Source organism: Lissotriton vulgaris, chromosome 5 (assembly GCF_964263255.1).
Source record: "Lissotriton vulgaris chromosome 5, aLisVul1.2, whole genome shotgun sequence".
NCBI lineage: Eukaryota > Metazoa > Chordata > Amphibia > Caudata > Salamandridae > Lissotriton > Lissotriton vulgaris.
In genome coordinates, this window is record NC_141693.1 from 282,913,218 (window position 1) to 282,928,259 (window position 15,042).

Here is a 15,042-nt window from a genome sequence, read left to right on the forward strand (position 1 = left end):
GATACCTTCGGGTCTAGCCAGCACTATATAAAACTTTTCAAATAAATCACTCACACAACCACTCACAGACCCATACAGTCATTTAAACACCCACTCACACACCCACAAAACTACTCACACACCCACTCACATACCCATTCAGCCACTTACACACCCACTCACAGACCCACACAGCCACTCTCATACCCACTCACACATCCATACAGTCAAGCACACACCCACCCACACAACCTGAAAACTATTTACACACCCACTCATACACTCATACAGCCACTCACTCACCCAGTCACTGATCCATACAGCTACTCACATACCCACTCAAAGACCCGTACAACCATACACACACCCACTCACCAACCCATACAGCCACTCACACATCCACTCACAAAACCATTCCCACACTCACTCACAGACACATACAGCCACTCACTCACCACTCACCCCTACAGGAATGGTATAGTTAGGAAATAACATTAAAAAAATGTAGACATTCACAGAAAAAGCAAATGTTCCAGGGACATTACAGTTATGAAATAGAATTTAAAAAACCTTAGAAATTCACTGAAAAAAACAAAGATTACAGGGACGTTATGGTTAGGCTCATATTTCACCTACACAAAACCATAGAAATTCAGCAGTTATAGTCCCCTGAGCTAACTATAACTTACGTCCCTGCAAGGCATTGCTTTTGGCCTCACATATTTCATCACTCATGACATGGTTAGTGGCATTACTACTGACATCACTGATGTAACATGTGAGGTCATAAGCAGTGCATTGTGAGAACCTCAATGCCCCAGTAGTCCTTGCTGCCTCCCTGCCTCCAGTGTGGTAAAGGCATATTAGTTGTAATGGACGCATTGTAAAGGTAATGCATGGTAACGGCCGTGTTGTCAAGGCTGTTTTCCAACAACGGGACGAGCTTTAGGCACAGTTCATTTACATTGCCTGTGCTTTCGGCATGTCATAGGTCTTTCGCAGGTGTAGGGGGTTAGGCATGCCTGTTTGTTTCACAGGCATGGTGGATTCATGTGTTTGTTGGGGTGCCAGTGGCTGTGGATGTCACAGTAATAGAGGAGTGATGGTGCTTGTGTTTCTCTGGATGGGACTAGCTGTGCCTGAGTGTAAGGGGCCACAGTGGCTTAGTGGTCCTTTTAATTGACATGTGATTGGCATAGTACATAGGTACTAGCAGTGTATGTCATAGACACTTGGTCAATGGAGCCGGGATGCACAGCAGGCACATTGAGTTAGCATTGTCTGTGTGTGACAGGCACAGTGGCTAGGCAGCACCTCTTTACTGCAGGCTTCGCAGGTAGAGAAGTAGTGCATGCCGCAGGTTCAGTACTCCAGTAATGTCTGGATGTTGCTAAAGAGCAGGTGTGTATATTGCAGTCTGCAGTGCCTGTGTATGTCATAGAGACACTGGACCCAAAGTACTGGTTGTTTCACAGGCGTGATAAGTCATCAGTTCCATGGTATGTCTATGGACTGATGGTCCAGCAGTGTTTGCATGCCAGACCTGGCACTCCCTATGGAGTCCAGATGTTAGGATGAAGCTCATGCCTCTTTGCCTCCCAAGCAGTGTTGGTTGGCTATATGGGTGTGTCAGAAGCACAGTCAGATTGCAGTGTCTCTATTATGTAACTCCTGTGTATGTCAGAAATAGCGGTGGGTATGTGTCATCAATGCCTGTGTCTCCCTGGTGTGGCAGGTCTGCAGTGCCTTTTTTCAAGTAGAGTGGGGAGGCAGTGTCAGTGTATCACAGGAACAGCTGGTCGTCAGTGCCTGTTGATACAGCAGGTGCATTAGGTCGGCCTTGCTTGTGTGGCAAGTCACTTCCACAGTGTCCTTGCATTGCAGGTGCAATGGGTCACCCTGCACGTATATTACAAGCACATTAGTGAGACTTTGTGTTTCTCTGGGGACATATTTGTCATTCAAATGTGCTAACTAAATCACAGGCATTTCAGACACTCTGAAGCTGTGTGGCGCCAAGACGGAACCCACTTCTAGCACTCAAGAAAGAACGAAAAATACTGTGTTCCACTGATCCAATATGGATAGGTCTTCTCTGTGACGAGTGGAGCCAAGAGTGTCTGCTTTTGATGCCAAGACACTCAAGGTATATTTCCCTGAGTTCTTGGAATGGAATGCCCACCTAATCACAGATGCGATCATGGCTGCAAGGACCTCTCCTTACTTTGACAAGGGGTTTAGATGGTGTCTGTTCATTTAAGTGCAGGGACCTGTGGCATCTAATTTAGACTGGTTAAAAAAAATCTACCGTTTTACTGAGCTTTGCTGTTGGATAGTCATCTTATCACTGAGACCTGCTCCTCACTAAGGCATAGGGTCCAAAACCTGTCTCCTTGCTGAGGCATGGATTACTAAGGCTCTGTTTTAGATAAGGTGGAGCCCAGGTCCAAATATTGTCTCCTTGATAAATCCGAGATTACCAGGTTGTCCTCTAAGTGATGTACTCCCAAGACTCTGCTACTCTGTCTCTAACGATCACATGCACCTTGCTTCTCCTGTCTGAGGTATGTGGTTTTAGCTGAGACATGGGCTTCCTGAGGCATGAAATATTAAGTATGTCAACTCACTGAGGGGTGAGGTGTGTGGTTTTAGCTGAACCTCATTTTTGAGACATGGGCTTCCTAAAGCAAGAAATATTCAATCAATCAATCTATCAATCAATCAATCAATCAAAACATGTGTAAAGCACACTACTTACCTGTGAGGGTCTCAAGGCGCTGGAGGGGGGGTTAGGGGGGAGGGATTGGAGTGCTGCTACTGCTCGAATAGCCAGGTCTTGAGGAGTCTTCTGAAGGTTAGCAGGTCCTGGGTCTGCCACAGGGGGGTGGGGAGGGTGTTCCAGGTCTTGGTGGCGAGGTGGGAGAGCGATCTGCCGCCGGAGGTCGCTCTTCGGATGCAGGGAACTGTGGAGAGGGCGAAGTCGGCGGAGCGGAGCTGGCGGTTGGGGGTGTAGCAGCTGAGTCGTCTGTTAAGGTACGCTGGTCCGGTGTTGTGGAGTGCCTTGTGTGCATGGGTGAGGAGCTTGAAGGTGATCCTCTTGTTGACGGGGATCCAGTGCAGGTCTCTCAGGTGGGATGTGATGTGGCTGCGGCGAGGGATGTCGAGGATCAGGCGTGCAGAGGCGTTCTGAATGTGTTGCAGTCGTTTCAGGGTTTGGCCGGGGCTCCTGCGTAGAGGGCGTTTCAGTAGTCCAACCTGCTTCTGACGAGGGCCTGGGTGACTGTTCTTCTTGTTTTGGTGGGGATCCACCTGTAGATTTTGTAGAGCATGCGGAGGGTGTTGAAGTAGGAAGACGAGACGACCTTGACCAGTTTTGTCATGGAGAGGGTAGACTCAAGGATAAACTCTAGGTTGCGTGCGTGGTTGGTGGGTGTTGGAGCTGTTCCCAGTGCGGTCGGCCACCAGGAGTCATCCCAGGCAGAGGGGGTGGATCGGAGGATGAGGACTTCCATCTTGTCCGAGTTTAGCTTCAGTCGGCTGGTCTTCATCCACTCGGCAACAGCTTTCATTCCTTCGTGAAGGTCGGTGTTGGCGATGTGGGGGTCCTTGGTGAGGGAGACGATCAGCTGGGTGTCGTCGGAGATGATGCTGAGGTCGTGCAGTCGGGCGACTTGGGGGAGCGGTGCCATGTAGATGTTGAACAGTGTTGGGCTGAGAAAAGATCCCTGGGGTACGTCACAGATGATCTTGGTGGCTTTGGAACGGAAAGGGGGGAGGAGGACGCTCTGGGTTCTGCCGGAGAGGAAGGAGGTGGTCCAGTCTAGGGCCTTCTCTTGGATCCCAGCGTTGTGGAGGCGTGTGCGAAGAGTGCGGTGGCAGACCATGTCAAAGGTGGCTGACAGGTCCAGGAGGATGAGGGAAGCGGTTTCTCCGTTGTCCAGCAGAGCCCTGATGTCGTCGGTGGCAGCGATGAGGGCAGTTTTGGTGCTGTGGTTGCTGCCGAACCCGGACTGGTACGGGTCCAGGATGCTGTTTTCCTCGAGGTAGCGGGTCAGTTGTCTGTTGACGGTGTTCTCGAAGACCTTCGCCGGGAACGGGAGCAGGGATATGGGTCGGAAGTTCTTGAGGTCCTTGGGGTCAGCCTTTGGTTTTTAGAGTAAGGCGTTGATTTCGGCATCCTTCCAGCTCTCCGGGAAGGTCGCTGTCTCGAAGGAGATGTTGATGGCTTTCTGGAGATGAGGTGCGATGGTGGTGCTGGCCTTGTTGAAGATGTGGTGTGGGCAGGGGTCTGACGGAGAACCGGAGTGGATGGTGTTCATGATTTTAATGGTGTCATAGTCGTTTATGTTAGTCCAGGAGAGCAGGGGGTCGTTGCGGATGGTGGCCATGGGGGCAGAGGTTTCAGTGGTTGTCAGGGAGGTCATGGCATTGAAGCTATCATGTATGTCTGCGATTTTGCGATGGAAGAAGGTGGCAAGGGAGTCGCACAGGTCTTGGGAGGGTGGGATGTCGTTGGTGCTGGAGCCGGGGTTGGAGAGTTCCTTCACGATGGTGAAGAACTCTTTGCTCTTGTGTGAGTTGTTGTCTAGGCGTTCTTTGAGTCAGGCCCTTTTGGCGGATCTGATGAGGTGATGGTGTTTGCGGGTGGCGCTCTTGTGGGCTGCGTGGCTGTCCGGTGTCCGTTCAAAGTGCCATTTCTTCTCAAGCTTTGAGGTCTTTGAGGTCTTCAGTGAACCAGCTGGCTTTCTTGCTGGTGTGACTGTTGGAGGGTTTCTTAATCGGGGTGAGGGTGTTGGCACAGTTGTTGATCTACTGTCTGAGGTTGCGGGTGGCGGTGCCGGGGTCGATGGGGTCAGCGGGTGGGCTTTGGGCGAGGGTGGTGGTTAGCTGGTCTTCAGTGACTTTGCTCCAGCTGCAGTGGGGGATCTGTTGGGTGCGGTGGTGCGTGGTGGGTTTCCGGAAGGTGAAGTGGAGGTAGCGCTGGTCGGTCCAGTGTAGTTCGGTGATGTGGTTGAAGGAGACTAGGGGGCTTGCGGAGAAGATGGGGTCCAGCGTGTGGCAAGCAGAATGGGTCGGTGTTGTGACAAGTTGTTTGAGTCCGAGGTTGTTGATCAGGGTGGTGGAGCTGGTATCGTTGTTGTTCTTGAGGTGGAAGTTCAGGTCCCCGAGGAGGATGTAGTCTGTGGAGGCGAGGGCATGTGTACTGACGAAGTCGGCGATGGAGTCGCTGAACTGTGGTCGGGGTCCTGGGGGTCTGTAGACGAGGGTTTCTCTGAGGATGGTGTTGGGATTGGCGATTCCTCCTCCCACTCTGTTGGTGCGGTCCCTGCGGAAGATCTTGTAGCCGTCCGGGATGGCTATGGCGATGTTGGGTGCCAAGGAGGGGTTCAGCCAGGTCTCCGTGAGGAAGGCGACATCTGGGGAGGTTGAGTCGAGTAGGTCTCAGAGTTCAACGGCATGTTTGCGGGCGGAGCGTGTGCTGAAAAGGATGCATCTGAGGTGGTTAGGTTCTTTCCCGGTGGGTGGGTTGGCGAGTCGGATGCTGGTGAAGCTGCAGTTCCGGCAGGAGAAGGGTCCTTGGGGGCGCTTCGGGCGGCCAGGCAGCAGGTGCGTGATCGTCCGGTGTTGAGTGCATGTAGGGTGCTAGAGTCGTAGCAGAGGCAGGTGTCGTAGCGGTCGCTGGGGCCAGGGGTTCTGGTGCTGGGCACGGTCCAGGCACGGACGGGTGCAGACGGGCTTGCCTTAGGCGTGCCTTCAGTACACCAGCGGCGTGCCCACTTTGCACGGCCGCACAGCGGGCGCCATAAGAAGGGGAGGTGGGAGGGAGGAGCAACTGGGAGGGGGGAGCGGACAAATGGGCGAGCAGGGGTCAGACCATAGGGGACACAGCGGTGGAAAAACAGGAGGTAGGAACGTGAAGGGGAACAGAAGGCAAAAGGCACAAAAAAGAAGGGGAATGAAAAACGATCACAGACAAACAATTACCAAAATACAGTGCAAATTACAGAAAAAAAGCAGAAAAACAATAAAACAAAATACAGTGCAGATATCAGAAGCAAACCTACGGCCTACCACTGGCCACCAGGGATGAGGCGCAGGTGGTAGCCTGCGTGTGGAGGCGGGCCTCGAACACAGTTAACAACAGCGGTAGCTGGGTTCAGGACACCGGCACAGACGGGTGGAGCTGCGCAGGGTGGCGAGCGACCTATCTGGAAACAGGGCCAAGGTTATTAAGTATGTCAACTCACTGAGGAGTGAGGTACCCAAGATGTAGATGACTGGAGTATTGTGTCCACAGGCTGTCGTTCACTGAGATATTGAATCTATAATCTGCCACCACTCTGCTTCGGGAAGCTATATCCTCACTGAGTCATGAGATGCCCCAATGCATTTCTGCAATGAGGTAAATAGTCCCATGGCAATCTATTTACTGAAGCAAGGGGTCTTAGGAAGCCTCTTCATGACAGAACGGTCCATTGCCTCACTGAACCGTGAGATCCAACAGTCATCTTCTCACAGAGGTATGAGATTATCATTGCATCAACACATTGAAGAGTGGGGCATCTTCTCACAAAGGCGTGAGGTACCCAAGCGTGGTATTTTATGCCCATCTCTTCAGTGCGGTGTGGAGTCTAAATGTTGTTTCTTACTAGAGTTTAGACAAATGGGTTATTTTTATGGATTGGGAATCTAAGCCATTCTCTCACTCATTGGCTTATGTAGCCATTTATTCACAGAGGCCTAGTTACCTCATAGAGCTAGAAGTTCCAGTATAATCTCATCAATGAAATATGGGGTCCTAACGGCATTCCTTCACAGAGGCATGTAGTCAGGTAATCCTCTTTTCACTGATTCAGCTGGTCCTAAAGATGCTTCCTCAATTGCGTGATGCCCTAAAGACACCGAGGTGTGAGTCCTCCTGTGATGACCTCAATGAGCCATGGGTCTCATGGTTGCTTCCTCATGGAAGTGTAGATGTCAAAGACCCTCTCCAGTGTCCTGTCTAAGGCGTGGCTTACTAATGCTATCATCTAGGTGTGGCATGACAATTAAGGCCTTCTCAATAAAACGTGGTGTGGTAAGTCTATCTCCTCAAGAAGGTATGGAATCCAATTGCTGTTTACTCACTGAAGGATGATAATGTGGGACTACGCTGACTGAGGCATGTATTCTGAAGGCCACCCCCTTGCCAAGTTGTGGAGACCAAGGCATGTCCCCACTCAGTTGTGGGGTCCAATGGGTGTCACCTCACCGAGGCATGGCATTCCAAAGCATCTCACTGTGTGCCGGGTTGAAGGGTAGTCTGCTCACATATGGAGGAGTGGAGGGTAGTTGTCATCAGGTTATTTCTTTTTGGAGGTATATAGTTTTAAGCGTGTCTTATCACTAAGGCAAAGGATCTTAAGACTCTCGCCCCACCAAGACATGCATGCATAATACCGTCTCCATGCAGCCTTCATCATGCAATGTACCCCACCCCCTCTCACCAGAAGGATGGGGTGAAAGGGGGGTGGCCAAAGAATCCGATTCTATAGTCGTGGTCTATGTAATTAGAGGCGTGACTTATAATATGAGAATAAAAATTCTGTGCTTCCTACAATGTGCCACCTGACGCATGTTTGGGTGCCCCTCTGTGAGTTTTCTGTTACTGCATTCAGATATATCACACTACTGCAAACATATGCCTAAAACAAGCAAGACCAATTAGTGTCATTTTGTTGCATTAAATGAATCCATATATTTTATGTAGAAACGGAGTGAAAAGGCGCACCCTTTGGGGTGTTGGAGTAAAGACACCATCCAGGCAGTTAATATACATCATCTATCCCATAGCACATGCCTACACTGCCAGTAGAAGGCGGTGGGTTTACAGAGGCACAAAGAGCGGCCTCTGCTGCTCCAATACAGAGCTGGGTTGGACAGCAATACAGTGGCGTAATGCAAAATGATGTACCCCTCCCCCAACGTGCCTCACAAGCTAATAATAAAGGGCCCCTAAGTATCTACCATCGCACAAATATTAATTGACCTTAACGTTAAAGGAGACCCCTGAAGGTCTGGGTGGGGGCCCTGAAAAGTTTTTTTCAGTTTTGATAACCCCACTATCTTTCCTTTCAGGGGTGTAGCACAGTCAGCGAGATTCGGGGGTGTGAATCTAAAATTTCCAAACCTGGGGGCGTGGCCAACAGCATGGCCAGCTAGGACGTGCAATTGCGGAGCTCCTGCACGGCTGCCTCATGATCCGGCGTAATTTTGACTCCAACACTTCCAAAATCGGAGAGGTGCAGTCCGAATGTGCCCTGCACTAGAGGGAGGCACAATTACTGAAACGGTGGTGTGCTGAGGAAGAAACCGGCTCCGGACCTGCCCGCTCGAGAGCCCCGACTACACTAAGATGGCGGCCGCCGGTGCCCGGGGGAGATAGCTGCAGAAGGAACGAGATCCTTGCCTTGCCGCCTATAGCCGCCACGAGTGGGCCACGGTAAGAGGGGCCCGAACATCCTGACCGGCTCCCGGAATCGCCCCACCCGCTCCCACGCCCGACAGACACCGGCGCGGAGGGAAACACTACACCAAGATGGCGCCCGAGATCGGAATCGACTGCCGGCGAAGCGGAGGAGCCCGATCTCGGCCCGACCTGCTGGCCTGGACTGTGTGGTGGTGACGAGGAGGCCTGACAGAGAGTGGTGGCACCCCTGTGAAGCGCTGTGGGCCACGCTCCCTCTCACGGAGAGACACCCAGGTTGCGTAGATAGCGCCCCCCCTCGGGTCACGGGGCGCTGGGTGGCGGATTGGTGGCGGCCTCTCTGCTCTCGGGGCTCTCTTTAGACCTGGCCCCCTGCGACGACAAGACCCCCCCCCAGAGCAGAAGAAAGGGGCAGGAGACAGTGCCTATTACCCGGTCACATAGAGGCGGAGAGAAAGTAACACAGAGCTTTGGGGTACCTACGTTACTGTGACCACACTGCTGCGGCAGTAGTGCTGGAAAGCCGACAGCGGTGCATGTCACGAAGACCAGAGACTTCCGCTGTCCCAGCTCCGGAGACAAGGGGCTCCAAATCTCGGAGAGGTACTACCAGACCAACATGAGGTGCCAGCAAGCCTGATCCTCACCGGGACTGCCGACACACGCCCACTCTTGCTGCGTCCGGGGGTTACAGGGCATCTATGGCACGGGGGAAAGGACGAATGGCGCTGGAGAAAATAAGAAACACTGGGAGGTGCATACTATAAGAGGAACTAGAGGACACAACTCTCCCTGGCTCCAAGGCAGATACCAAGGTAATGATCCGTGCCTGACTACCTGCAGGCTGGCCTAAATTACAGATCTGACCGGGGAAAACCCTCGAGCTGCTAGAACGCCGGGGCTTGGAGCTGAGAACCTGGGGGTCCCGACTTTGGAAAGGAAACTACGGCAAGGAGGAGGCGGAAGGCACAACCCAACCCCCTCCACGGACGGCACCTTGAGCAACACCGGTGAGGAGATCTGGGTTGAGGAGGCCACAAATCGCGGGCTACTCAGCGTGAAATCGCGTCTGACGCCGGCAGGGAGAAGGGCAAACTGCCCGCAGAGTGATCGGATTGCGGCATCTCAGTACACCATGGGGAAAAAAGATGTGCAACCTAAAGGACCTAAACAGGTCCCAATGGACAACTTTGCCGCGCCGCGTCAAGTGGCGGGTGGCCTTCCGACGACCTCGGGCCCACGCTCCGACACAGAACTGCTGATGGAGGCCATCCAAGCTTCACGCACTGATATCCAGGAGTCCAGGGCGGCACTAGAAGTCAAGATAGGCGAGGTGGGCTCGGAAGTGACGCTCCTGAGACAGGACTTCCATAATTTGTCCGACAGGGTCACCTCGGCGGAAACACGGATGGGTGAGGCAGAAGACTCAATCACAACCCTCCGAAAGGACATGGCGGAGCTGCAAGCCTCCCATCTCCAGCTCCTCTGGAAGGTGGACGATGCCGAAAACAAAGCCCGACGTAACAACCTGCGCTTTGTCGGCTTTAGAGAGGAAGTTGCGAAGTCAGACATGGTCTCCTTTCTACATAAGTGGTTGCTGGAAACATTCCCAACAGCCCCTTTCTCGCCATGCTTCATAATTGAGAGGGCGCACAGGGCCCTCCTCGCGAAACCGCCAGCAGGAGCTAGACCGCGTCCAATTATTGCCCGCTTCCTCAACTTCGCTCACAGGGATTTAATACTAAAGGAGGCGAGGAAGATGGGAGAGATCCGGTTTGAAAACTCACACATCATGATATTCCCGGACTATAGTCAAGAGGTGCAGAAACAGAGAAGATCTTTCGATGCGGTAAAGGCAAAACTAAGAGACCTGAAAATCGCATACATGCTACTGTTCCCAGCGAAACTCAAGGTGATATACAATGACCAGATACTCTTCTTCACTCACCCAGAGGACGCCTGGCAATGGCTGGAGGAGCGGCCAATTCTTAACAGTAGAGAGCTCGCCAGACAAGATCTGCTGGACAGATCCGTGAGGAACGCGACCCATTGGGAAATTCCGAAGGCCCAGAGACTAAAATCCAGGAGATCCAGGAGGCAAAACCCAGCGACACCATACAGAGGTCGAGGTGCTGTGTCTCTACGACGAGGGCGTTCCGCCTCACCGAAGGGTACAGCCGCATCAGGTTCGAGATTTGCAGTACTGCACGCCACAGCTCGCTCGGAGGGCGAAGAGGAGGAGACCTTAAACAGTCGCACGTCGGGGGGGAGGAGGAAGAAGAAGAGGGACAATCCGACCACCCATTGGTACAGGAGATCCGTGTGCTGGAACAGGACTTGTCAGGACAGCATAGCGCGCCTGAATCAGAGACTCAAGACTCCGAATCCTAATGGGCTAATGACTCAAGACACGAAACGCACTACACATCTCGGTGCACGGCAATGTGGATGGACCCCTGAAATGTTGGTGAAATAGAAGAACTGGAGTAGCAGCCCAACGCAGGGAAGCATGCAAGTTGACACCCCCCCTTTTTGTTTTATTTCACACGTTTGTAGGGTGTTTGGGTGTGTGATAGGGTGGGTGTGGTGGGTGGGCGACAGGCCTACTCCTACGGAAAGTCATGTCCTGCTTTGGGACTCATCTGGAAGGGGAGGGAGGTGGGGAGGGGTTGGGTCAAAAGGGATTTAAAGTTTGTTGGGGTAGGGACTCGGGGTGGGACAGTGAGGGAACAAAGAAGACACCAATGACGGGACAGTCGCGCACGCTATGCCTCTACATTGCAGCCACATACAGGGATTGGGTCCTACATGATCATAACGTCTTCCGATGACAGACACCATAGACACCTCGAGAGGGGAAGGCAGAAGGTTGAGTATCCTAACGTGGAATGTTAATGGACTGGGCTCCAAGGTTAAAAGAGGTCTAGTGAATGCCTATATCAAAAGGAGTGACTCAGATATCATTTTCCTGCAGGAAACGCACCTCAAAGGTACCCAGTGTGCCTTCATAGCCAGAGGCCGATACAGGGTACTTGTACATGCGGGATACACATCCGACTCCAGGGGAGTGGCAGTTCTAGTTAAGAAATCCCCACCCTTCGCCACTACTCGCACCTGGATTGACCCACAAGGTACATACGCGGGAGTGCAAGGCACCTGGAACAGACGTACATATACCCTGATATCCATCTATGCACCACCCAAACTGCAGACACGCACAAACACAGCGCTGGCAAACATCCTCTTAGATACGGCGGATACTGTACAAATAGTAGGTGGGGACTTCAACGACGTTATGGACATAAACCTTGGCAGATCTGGGGGCACAGGTGAAGGAGGGCGGAAGACTGCGCTTTGTAACCAGATGACTGACTGATGTCTGGCGATGGCTACACCCGACACAATGCACATACTCATATTTCTCTGGGGCCCACAAGACACTCTCACGCCTAGACTATGTTTTTATGTCCCGACACTATCTGAAGGTTGGAGATATTGCAGATTACAGGGCCAGGGGTATATCTGACCACTCCCCACTATAGGTAAAAGTGGGCCAAGACCGAAGTAGGGACTTGAAGTCCTGGCGCCTCGCGGCTTAGGATCTTCAAAACCCGGCAATCCTCAAAGGCGTGAGAATAGACATTAGACTGTATTTCGCCGAGAATGAAGACTCGGTAGACTCGAAAGTCACTCTATGGGAGGCTTTGAAGCCGGTCCTGCGTGACAGACTTCGTTCCAGACTAGGTGAGGAGAGGCGGAGACACCAAGCTGAGGTAGCGGCCCTGGAACAGGCTATTCTGAGCCGGGAAAATGAGAATCTAACCCATAAGACTAACGACTCCCTCCGACAGTTACTAGACGCCCAGAAACAATATAGGGAACTGGTGACCAGTGAGGCCAGAACACAAGCCTTGGCCACCCTCCATAGATTGTACGATGTGGGGGACAAGTCAGGAAAACTACTAGCATGGCTCAGCAAAAAAGAGTGGGCGGTGAGATGGATAGACACTATCGTTATTGCTGACGGAACGGTGGTCAACTCCGACTTAGAGATAGCCGAAGCTTTTGCGTCCCATTATGAGGCCTTCTACGCAGCCCGAGACCTAGCTACCCCTGAAATGGCCCTCCACTATCTGGTGGAGACGGCTCTGCCGACCCTCCCCCCTGCGGCCATGGAGGACTTGGAAGCGGACATAACGTCTGAGGACATCGCAAATGCTATTACCAAGCTCCGGCCTGGCAAAACTCCAGGCCCGAATGGCTTCCCAGCAGAGTTGTTTAAACGCACGGCAGAACTTCTGACCCGCCATCTTCGGGATCTCTTCACTGATGCCTATGCAGATGGAGAGCTCCCTCCAGATCTTGCAATGGCCATGATAATACCGATCTATAAGGAGGGTAAACCGCGAGACAACTGCGCATCTTACAGGCCGATCTCTCTGCTCAATTCAGAAGAGAAGCTACTGGCACAGACCTGGTCCACTTAGACCAGTCGGGATTCTTGCCTGATAGAGCGACAAAATTGAATCTAAGGAGAGCCCACAATTGGCTCCAAGAGGGGAGGGGAAGAAGTGCCCCACACTGGTTCCTATCCCTAGATGCCGAAAAGGCTTTTGACGCAGTCCATTGGCCCTTCCTGTTCTCAGTGCTCCAGAGGTATGGATTTGGGCCAAAGTTTATTAATTGGGTCCGATTGCTCTATACGGGCCCGGTGTCCAGGGTGAGGGTCAACGGAACGCTCTCTCGGAAGTTCCAAATCCAAAGAGGGACTAGACAGGGCTGCCCCCTGTCCCCTCTTCTCTTCACGCTAGCTATTGAAGTGCTCGCGGCCAGAACCCGACATAATAGGGACATCCATGGCTTCACAAGTGGAGATGCTGCACTAACCCCTGAGAAGGTCTCGCTCTATGCAGACGATGTTTTGCTTTACATTACTAAACAGGAGGGCACGGTACCGGAGTTATTCCGAGAACTAGACCGCAACGGACGGATGGCAGGCCACAAAATTAACTCGCATAAATCAATACTTTATGACCCGGGGGGACGCAATCAGTGGGGGAGGCTACCGGAGGACCTGATGACAACAACGGAGGGCTTCCAATACCTGGGAGTGTATATAACGACGGATGCGACCCTCTCGCTCCAGAGAAATTTGGAACGGATCATATCTAATGCATGCGCAGATATGGACCACTGGAGACAGCTCCCACTAACACTTCAGGGCAGCTATGTATAAAATGATCATTCTACCAAAATTCCTATATGCCCTGCAAAATGAGTACTACCCACTACCAGTGGCAGTCTTCCCCAGGATACATGCAGATCTGAGATCCTTCCTCTGGCTGGGTAAACAGGCCAGGGTGGCCCTGTCCACACTTCAGAGACACCAATATAGTGGAGGGATCTCACTCCCGAACTTGGAGGCCTACTACTGGGCGGAACATCTGACCCCAATCAATGACTGGATCCATACACCGGCGGACCACCCAACATATACGCTAGAGAGGACTAAACTGGCGCCCAATAACATACTAAAATATCTGTACGGGAGCGTCGGAAGGGCCTCCCTCCTTCCAGCTACGTCTATAACACTTAGGGCATGGACGAGAGCTACGCGTCGCATGGGGAGGGAGAGGAAGCCCACACGACAGACACCACTGTGGCACTGCCAATGGTTAAACGAGCTGCATAAGCTCCGCGGATTCAAGAGGTGGGACGACATCGGCATCTCCACCATAGGAGATGTAATAGCCAAGGGGGAGTTGAAATCGTTCCAAGCCCTCCAGTCGGAGTTTGGACTACACAACACACAATATTTCAAATATGCTCAATTCAGACACGCTTGGATAGCCCAACACATCACGCTCACGGATCTCCCTGAATACGCGCCATTGGAAGGGAGGCTCCTACAAGAACAGGTGGTGGGAAAGGCGGTATCCCTGACGTACAAAACACTGACCAACCATATGCTGGGCGACTTGACCAAACTTAGGCACACTTGGGAGGCAGAGGTGGGGGAGAAGGAGGACCTAGACTGGGAGATAGTCCTGATGCATCCCCGGGAGGTGGCAATTAAATCTAGATTACGGCTTATTCAATTTAACTTTCTCCATAGGACATACTTTGACAGGGTGCGTCTGTGTAAGATGGGGAGGATAGAAGAACCAAGTTGCTTTCGGTGCCTCCATGCTGAGGGAGACTTCTTTCCCACTGTGTGGTCCTGTAGTGTAATACAGACATACTGGACCCAGATATTTGGGGAACTGGAGGAAGTCCTTGAGGCCTCAATCCCACGGGACCCCAAGTTAGCATTACTTGGAATGACAAACGAGGTAAACCTGACTCGCCCACTACTCACTTTCCTAGTCCTTGCATTGGTGGTCGCCAAACGAGACATTGCGAAATGCTGGGGATCGCCGGAACCACCCTATCTGGAGGAATGGAGACGAGGGTTAGACCTATATATGGCGGCGGAGAGGGTCACTTACAAGGCCAGGGGTTGTCCGAAGAAATTCCGTAGAGTTTGGTCGAAATGGAGGCACTACCATGGGTTGGATGGGGGGACGTAGGAGGCTTTCGATAGCAGGGAAGTGGGA